Raw genomic sequence first — 9995 nt, forward strand, 5'->3', positions numbered from 1 at the left:
TCATCTGTCTATTCTTCACAGAAACTCTGTCTGTCTGCCCCATCGGTCTATTCTTCACAGAAGCTCTGTCTGTCTGCCCCATCTGTCTATTCTTCACAGAAGCCCTGTCTGTCTGCCCCATCTGTCTATTCTTCACAGAAGCTCTGTCTGTCTGCCTGTCTGTCTATTCTCCACAGAAGCTCTGTCTGTCTGCCTGTCTGTCTATTCTTCACAGAAGCTCTGTCTGTCTGCCCCATCTGTTAATTCTTCACAGAAGCTCTGTCTGTCTGCCTGTCTATCTGCTTGGTCAGTGGACACAGCAGACATTTGTTACAGTGCAGCTCAGTGTTCAGTCAGCCACAGCTTGGTGAGGATCAAAAACTCACATGCATGTACGGCTCGTTGACATTGTAACACACACTCTTTAGCTAGCATGCTGTTACGAGAGTCGGTTCAGCCAACAATAGCATGATACATATGTCAGACAGCGACACTGTTATATCCTAATGTGCCCCATTGTTGTCCTGTTATTCATTAAGCTGCCTGTGTCTAACAGCATTCAGTCTGGACTCAGGAGAGCATCCCTCCCATGTTATTACCCTCAGACAGGTCCATGGTGTTCCAGACAGAAGTCCTACACGTGGTTCAGTGACTTCTGTAGTTGACTTTGAGGTGGCATCATCTTCATTTCTTATTTAGCCCTGAGGTTTCCATCACCAAGAGAGACATAGAGATGTGGGTATTCTAGAAGGATTGAACACACATATACTAATCCACGTGTCAGGGCTGAGCAGAGCAGACTACAGCACATTGGTGATAGAGACGAGCCTGTAGATTCTCCACTCCACGGCTGTGTGATTATCAAGTAGGCATCGCATGCCTGGAGAAGTTTCTGCAATCAGAACACTGGGGCCCTTGAACACACACACACACACACACACACACACACACACACACACACACACACACACACACACACACACACACACACACACACACACACACACACACACACACACACACACACACACACACACACACACACACAGTCTTGTATAACTAACCTTGTGGGGACACAGAATTCAGTCCCATTCAAAATTCTGTTTCCCCTAATCCGTACCCTAACACTAACCCTAACCTTAACCCTAAACCTGATTCTAACCCTAACACTAATTCTAACCTTAACCCTAAACACCCTAAAAATAGCATTTGACCTTGTGGGGACTAACAAAATGTCCCCAGTTTGTCAAATGTTTGTTCATTTACCTTTCTACTTCTGGTCCCCAAAAGTATAGTTAAACACGTCCACACACACACGCACGCACGCGCACACACACACGCACGCACGCGCGCACACACACAAACACACACACGCACGCACGCACGCACGCACGCACGCACGCACGCACACACACACACACACACACACACACACACACACACACACACACACACACATACACACACATACACACACACACATACTAAAACTCTCAGTGAGCATGCGTTCAAGTTGTTTCCAACCTCCCCAGCTCTGGTTCATCAGTCTATTTGAATGTCAGTCCATAAGTCTGTCTGTCTGTCGGTGGTTTTCCACAGTGCTAGGTATCAGGTGGAGCTAGAGGTTGTGAGGTTGTGCAGTTCACACAGCTCCCTTCACCTCCACACTCAACAGCTCTGGCCTTTGATCTGCTCTGTCTGCCTGCCTGGCTGCCTGACTGCCTGCCTGACTGACTGCCTGGCTGACTGGTGTGAGATGTGACTGCCTCTCTATTGGATGAAAGGAGAGAGAGTGTGTTGCTCTGTCCTGCTCTGCTCTGTTCTGCTGTGCTCTGTTCTGTTCTGCTCTGCTGTGCTCTGTTCTGCTCTGCTGTGCTCTGTACTAGAGGTCGACCGATTAATCGGAATGGCCGATTTCAAGTTTTCATAACAATCGGAAATCGGTATTTTTGGGCACCTATTTGCCGTTTTTTTAATTTTTTAAAATTATATATATATATTTTTTTTTACACCTTTATTTAATCTTTATTTAACTAGGCAAGTCAATTAAGAACACATTCTTATTTTCAATGACGGCCTAGGAACGGGGCAGAACGACAGATTTTTAACCATGTCAGCTCGGGGGATCCAATCTTGCATTGATTACATTGCACTCCACGAGGAGCCTGCCTGTTACGCGAATGCAGTAAGCTAAGGTAAGTTGCTAGCTAGCATTAAACTTATCTTATAAAAAACAATCAATCAATGACTGTCATTGCTCCAATGTGTACTTAACCATAAACATCAATGCCTTTCTTAAAATCAATACACAAGTATATATTTTTAAACCTTATTTAGCTAAAAGAAATCCAGGTTAGCAGGCAATATTAACCAGGTGAAATTGTGTAATTTCTCTTGCGTTCATTGCACGCAGAGTCAGGGTATATGCAACAGTTTGGGCCGCCTGGCTCGTTGCGAACTAATTTGCCAGAACTTTACGTAATTATGACAACATTGAAGGTTGTGCAATGTAACAGGAATATTTAGACTCATGGATGCCACCCGTTAGATAAAATACAGAATGGAATAAATGTTTTGTTTTCGAGGTGATAGTTTCTGGATTAGTCAAAGGTATATGGTTTAGAGAGAAATAGTCGACGCGTTATAATTCCTGTAATAATTTGCGGCTGAATTTGAAAGGGGTTCCTTCGTTATTTTACCGTTCATGTTTTCCATAGAGAATGACTTGATCTACTTCAAATAAGGTCTGTGTTTCGTGCAGGCTTAAACCGCCTCGACGTTTTGATACCCGTGTAAATCTCACTAGGATAAGGTAACGTTTGTCAACATATTTTCATAAATCCACTCTACAATTTTTTTAATCTTCGCTTATAATTAGCCAATATGTAACGGTCGTCGTAATCCTCCTCTTCAGACGAGGAGGAGAGGCGAGAAGGATCAGACCAATATGCGGAGTGGTTTGTGTCCATCATTATTTATTAAATCGAAACTGAACACGAAACAAAAGAACACAATGAAACAACCGACAAACAGTCCCGTGTGGCACGAATGCAGACACGAGATACAACCACCCACAACGACACACGTGAACCCCTGCTGCCTAAGTATGATTCTCAATCAGGGACAACGATTTACAGCTGCCTCTGATTGAGAATCATACCCGGCCGAACACAAAACAACCCGACATAGAAAAACACACATAGACAACCCACCCCAACTCACTCCCTGACCAACTAAATAAATAAAAGAAAAAGGAACAATAGGTCAGGAACGTGACATAACCCCCCCACCTTAAGGTGCGAACTCCGGGCGCACCAGCATAAAGTCTAGGGGAGGGTCTGGGTGGGCGTCTGTCCACGGTGGCGGCTCTGGCGCTGGTCGTGGTCCCCACCCCACCATAGTCACTACCCGCTTTCGTAGCCTCCTCAAAATGGCCACCCTCCATATAACCCCCATTAGATTAAGGGGCAGCACCGGAATGAGGGGCAACACCGGACTGAGGGGCAGCACCGGACTGAGGGGCAGCACCGGACTGAGGGGCAGCACCGGACTGAGGGGCAACACCGGAATGAGGGGCGGATCCTGGCTGGCTGGTTCTGGCGGATCCTGGCTGGCTGGCTCTGGCGGATCCTGGCTGGCTGGCTCTGGCGGATCCTGGCTGGCTGGCTCTGGCGGATCCTGGCTGGACGGCTCTGGCGGATCCTGGCTGGACGGCTCTGGCGGATCCTGGCTGGACGGCTCTGGCAGCTCCTGGCTGGACGGCTCTGGCAGCTCTTGGCTGGACGGCTCTGGCAGCTCCTGGCTGGACGGCTCTGGCTGGTCCTGGCTGGACGGCTCTGGCTGGTCCTGGCTGGACGGCTCTGGCTGGTCCTGGCTGGACGGCTCTGGCAGCTCCTGGCTGGACGGCTCTGGCAGCTCCTGGCTGGACGGCTCTGGCTGGTCCTGGCTGGACGGCTCTGGCTGGTCCTGGCTGGACGGCTCTGAAGGCTCAGTATAGACGGACAGCGCTGGGCAGGCAGACAGTTCATACAGCGCTGGGAAGGCAGGCAGTTCAGGCGCCGCTGGGCAGACGGCAGACTCTGGCCGGCTGAGACGCACTGTAGACCTGGTGCGTGATGTAGGCACTGGCTGCGCTGGAGAGGAGGAAGGCTCTGACAGCGCTGGACAGGTGGGAGCAGCTGGAGAGAGAACCCGGAGAGACAGCCTGGTGCGGGGGGCTGCCACCGGTGGACTGGTACGTGGAGGTGGCACCGGGTATACCGGACCGTGAAGGAGGACACGCGCTCTTGAGCACCGAGCCTGCCCAACCTTACCAGGTTGAATGGTACCCGTAGCCCTGCCAGTGCGGCGAGGTGGAATAGCCCGCACTGGGCTATGCTGGCGAACCGGGGACACCATTCGTAAGGCTGGTGCCATGTATGCTGGCCCGAGGAGACGCACTGGAGGCCAGATGCGTTGGGCCGGCTTCATGACATCCGGCTCGATGCCCAACTTAGCCCTACCAGTGCGGCGAGGTGGAATAGCCCGCACTGGGCTAAGCACGCGTACTGGGGACACTGTGCGCTTTACCGCATAACACGGTGTCTGACCAGTACGACGCCCTCTCACTCCACGGTAAGCACGGGGAGTTGGCTCAGGTATCCTACCCGGCTTTGCCACACTCCTCGTGTTCCCCCCCCCAAGAAATTTTTGGGTCTGACTCTCGGGCTCCCAACCGCGTCGCCGCGCTGCCTCCTCATACCAGCGCCTCTCTGCCTTCGCTGCCTCCAGCTCCGCCTTGGGACGGCGATATTCCCCTGGCTGAGCCCAGGGTCCTTTGCCGTCCAGGATCTCCTCCCAAGTCCAGGAGTCCTGGGTTTTTTCCCACTGCTGTCGCCTCCCTTCTCCACTCCGCTTGGTCCTAGATTGGTGGGTGGTTCTGTAACGGTCGTCGTAATCCTCCTCTTCGGACGAGGAGGAGAGGCGAGAAGGATCAGACCAATATGCGGAGTGGTTTGTGTCCATCATTATTTATTAAATCGAAACTGAACACGAAACAAAAGAACACAATGAAACAACCGACAAACAGTCCCGTGTGGCACGAATGCAGACACGAGATACAACCACCCACAACCACACACGTGAACCCCGGCTGCCTAAGTATGATTCTCAATCAGGGACAACGATTTACAGCTGCCTCTGATTGAGATTCATACCCGGCCGAACACAAAACAACCCGACATAGAAAAACACACATAGACAACCCACCCCAACTCACGCCCTGACCAACTAAATAAATAAAAGAAAAAGGAACAATAGGTCAGGAACGTGACACAATATTGATCAGAGTTACCTTGTCCTATGGATATCTACACAGTTATAAAATTGGCACGGTGATGTAAGCCTACACGAAATACAGACCTTATTTTAAGTGAATCTAAAAATATCCTATGGAATAAATGAAGGAACCGCTTTTCAGATTTTGCTAGGTGTCAATGGAATTATGACTCGCACTTTGGTTGTCAATTCTTACCATGCCCATTATTAAAATAGGATTTCCTGCATATAGAAATTAAAGTTTTTGTTTTCAACATTCATCACAGGTAACTTAAACTCTATTGTTATTCAAACAGTTGAGAGTATTTGTCTCCTAAGCAGACTCTTCAGTATCATTGTCACTTCAGAGCTGTGTGTGTATTTATGTATTATATTAAGTTAAAATAAAAGTGTTCATTGTTCATTCAGTATTGTTGCAATTGTCATTTTTACAAAAATGTGTGTGTGTATGATATATATATATATATTTTCTTTAAATTATTTAAATAAATCGGCCGATTAATCGGTATCGGCTTTTTTTGTCCTCCAATAATCGGTATCGGCATTGAAAAATCATAATCGGTCGACCTCTACTCTGTACTTGTAACGGCTGTCAATGTCGTTCTCCTCCTCGGACGAGGAGGAGCATGGATCGGACCAAGATGCGGAGGGATAAGTGTTCATTATTTAATGACAAAACAACAAAGCACTTCAACATACAAAACAACAAACGTGACAAACCCGAAACAGTCCTGTGTGGCCCAAACGCTGACACAGGAACAAACACCCACAAAACACAAGTGAAACCCAGGCTGCCTTAGTATGATTCTCAATCAGGGACAACGATAGACACCTGTCTCTGATTGAGAATCATACCAGGCCGAACACAAAATCCCAACATAGAAATAGAAAACATAGACTGCCCACCCAAAACTCACGCCCTGACCAATAAACAACTACAAAACAAGAGAAAACAGGTCAGGAACGTGACATAACCCCCCCCCTTAAGGTGCGAACTCCGGGCGCACCAGCACAAAGTCTAGGGGAGGGTCTGGGTGGGCATCTGACCACGGTGGTGGCTCAGGCTCTGGGCGAGGTCCCCACCCCACCATAGTCACTCCCCGCTTCCGTATCCCCCTCCCAATGACCACCCTCCAACTAAACCCACCTAAATGAAGGGGCAGCATCGGGATAAGGGGCAGCAGCTCCGGGATAAGGGGCAGCAGCTCCGGGCTGAGGGACGGCAGCTCCGGGCTGAGGGACGGCAGCTCCGGGCTGAGGGACTCTGGCAGGTCCTGGCTGAGGGACTCTGGCAGGTCCTGGCTGAGGGACTCTGGCAGGTCCTGGCTGAGGGACTCTGGCAGGTCCTGGCTGAGGGACTCTGGCAGGTCCTGGCTGAGGGACTCTGGCAGGTCCTGGCTGGACGGCTCTGGCAGGTCCTGGCTGGCTGGCTCTGGCGGATCCTGGCTGGCGGCTGGCTCTGGCGGATCCTGGCTGGCGGCTGGCTCTGGCGGATCCTGGCTGGCGGCTGGCTCTGGCGGATCCTGGCTGGCGGCTGGCTCTGGCGGATCCTGGCTGGCGGAAGGCTCTGGCGGATCCTGGCTGGCGGAAGGCTCTGGCGGATCCTGGCTGGCGGAAGGCTCTGGTGGATCCTGGCTGGCGGAAGGCTCTGGCGGATCCTGGCTGGCTGGCTCCGGCAGCTCCTGACTGGCTGGCAGCTCCTGGCTGGACGGCTCTGGCTGGTCCTGGCTGGACGGCTCTGGCTGGTCCTGGCTGGACGGCTCTGGCTGGTCCTGGCTGGACGGCTCTGGCTGGTCCTGGCTGGACGGCTCTGGCTGGTCCTGGCTGGACGGCTCTGAAGGCTCGGGACAGACGGGCAGCGCTGGGCAGGCAGACAGTTCAGACCACGCTGGGCAGGCAGGCAGTTCAGACAGCGCTGGGAAGGCAGACAGTTCGGGCAGCGCTGAGCAGGCAAGCAGCGCAGGCGGCGTTGGGCAGACGGCCGACTCTGACCTGCTGAGGCGCACAGTAGGCCTGGTGCGTGGTGCCGGAACTGGAGGCACTGGGCTGGAGACACGCACCACAGGGAGAGTGCGTGGAGGAGGAACAGGGCTCTGGAAACGCACTGGAAGCCTGGTGCGTGGTGTCGGCACTGATGGTACTGGGCTGGGGTGGGAAGGTGGCGCCGGATCTACCGGACCGTGAAGGAGGACACGCGCTCTTGAGCACCGAGCCTCCCCAACCTTACCAGGTTGAATGGTCCCCGTAGCCCTGCCAGTGCGGCGAGGTGGAATAGCCCGCACTGGGCTATGCAGGCGAACCGGGGACACCACCTGTAAGGCTGGTGCCATGTACGCCGGCCCGAGGAGACGTACTGGAGGCCAGATACGTTGGGCCGGCTTCATGACATCCGGCTCGATGCCCAACCTAGCCCTCCCAGTGCGGCAAGGTGGAATAGCCCGCACTGGGCTAAGCACGCGTACTGGGGACACCGTGCGCTTTACCGCATAACACGGTGTCTGACCAGTACGACGCCCTCTCACTCCACGGTAAGCCCGGGGAGTTGGCTCAGGTAACCAACCCGGCTTCGCCACACTCCCCTTTAGCCCCCCCCCCAAGAAATGTTTGGGTGAGCCTCTCGGGCTTCCAGCCGCTCTGCCTTGCTTTAGCCTCATACAACCTCCTCTCCGCTTTCGCTGCCTCCAGCTCCGCTTTGGGGCGGCGACACTCCACTGGCTCTGCCCAGGGTCCTTTACCGTCTAGGATCTCCTCCCAAGTCCATTCCTCTTTTCCCCATTGCTGTTGTTCTTGCCTTCCTTCTCCACTCCGCTTGATCCTGTTTTGGTGGGTGTTTCTGTAACGGCTGTCAATGTCGTTCTCCTCCTCGGACGAGGAGGAGCATGGATCGGACCAAGATGCGGAGGGATAAGTGTTCATTATTTAATGACAAAACAACAAAGCACTTCAACATACAAAACAACAAACGTGACAAACCCGAAACAGTCCTGTGTGGCCCAAACGCTGACACAGGAACAAACACCCACAAAACACAAGTGAAACCCAGGCTGCCTTAGTATGATTCTCAATCAGGGACAACGATAGACACCTGTCTCTGATTGAGAATCATACCAGGCCGAACACAAAATCCCAACATAGAAATAGAAAACATAGACTGCCCACCCAAAACTCACGCCCTGACCAATAAACAACTACAAAACAAGAGAAAACAGGTCAGGAACGTGACAGTACTGTTCTGTTCTGCTCTGCTCTGCTGTGCTCTGTTCTGTTCTGTTCTGCTGTGCTCTGTTCTGCTCTGCTGTGCTCTGTACTGTTCTGTTCTGCTCTGCTGTGCTCTGTACTGTTCTGTTCTGCTCTGCTCTGCTGTGCTCTGTTCTGCTCTGCTGTGCTCTGTTCTGCTCTGTTCTGCTGTGCTCTGTCCTGCTCTGCTCTGCTCTGCTCTGTACTGTTCTGTTCTGCTCTGCTGTGCTCTGTTCTGTTCTGTTCTGCTGTGCTCTGTTCTGCTCTGCTGTGCTCTGTACTGTTCTGTTCTGCTCTGCTGTGCTCTGTACTGTTCTGCTCTGCTCTGCTGTGCTCTGTTCTGCTCTGCTGTGCTCTGTTCTGCTCTGTTCTGCTGTGCTCTGTCCTGCTCTGCTCTGCTCTGCTGTGCTCTGTTCTGCTCTGCTGTGCTCTGTACTGTTCTGTTCTGCTCTGCTGTGCTCTGTGCTCTGCTCTGTTCTGTTCTGCTCTGCTGTGCTCTGTTCTGCTCTGTTCTGCTGTGCTCTGTCTTGCTCTGCTCTGCTGTGCTCTGTTCTGCTCTGCTCTGCTGTGCTCTGTACTGTTCTGTTCTGCTGTGCTCTGTTCTGTTCTGTGCCCTGCTCTGCTCTGCTGTGCTCTGTTCTGCTCTGTACTGTTCTGCTCTGCTGTGCTCTGCTCTGCTCTGCTCTGCTGTGCTCTGTTCTGCTCTGTTCTGTTCCGCTCTGCTGTGCTCTGTTCTGTTCTGTTATGCTCTGTTCTGTGCTCTGCTCTGCTGTGCTCTGTACTGTACTGTTCTGCTGTGCTCTGTACTGTACTGTTCTGCTCTGCTGTGCTCTGTTCTGTTCTGCTCTGTTCTGTGCTCTGCTCTCCTCTGCTGTGCTCTGTTCTGCTCTGCTCTGTACTGTTCTGCTCTGCTGTGCTCTGCTCTGCTCTGCTGTGCTCTGTTCTGTTCTGCTCTGTTCTGTTCTGCTCTGCTGTGCTCTGTTCTGTTCTGTTATGCTCTGTTCTTTGCTCTGCTCTGCTGTGCTCTGTACTGTACTGTTCTGCTCTGCTGTGCTCTGTTCTGTTCTGCTCTGTTCTGTGCTCTGCTGTGCTCTGTTCTGTTCTGCTCTGCTGTGCTGTGCTCTGCTCTGTTCTGTTCTGCTCTGCTGTGCTCTGTTCTGTTCTGTTCTGCTCTTTGTGTTAAAACACATCCATAAACGGTAACCTTTGATGGCTGAGGCTTTTTTTCAGCTTTCAAAGTTTTTCCACAGCACTGGAGGAGGGAGGGCTGATTTAGCATTCCTCTTCAACATAGAGAGAGAGGGAGAGGGAGAAGGAAGGGGGAGAGAAAGAGAGAAACTGGGAGAAGAGAACAAACTTAAAGATAATAACCAGAGGTAGTGTAATTCTCCCATCTGTTGGCCCTGCATGTGCCAAGAATCTCTATTGTTCATGAGCTACGGAAGGCATTAGATTACTGAGCC

The sequence above is a fragment of the Salvelinus namaycush genome, chromosome 16 (genome assembly GCF_016432855.1).
Source record: "Salvelinus namaycush isolate Seneca chromosome 16, SaNama_1.0, whole genome shotgun sequence".
Lineage (NCBI taxonomy): Eukaryota > Metazoa > Chordata > Actinopteri > Salmoniformes > Salmonidae > Salvelinus > Salvelinus namaycush.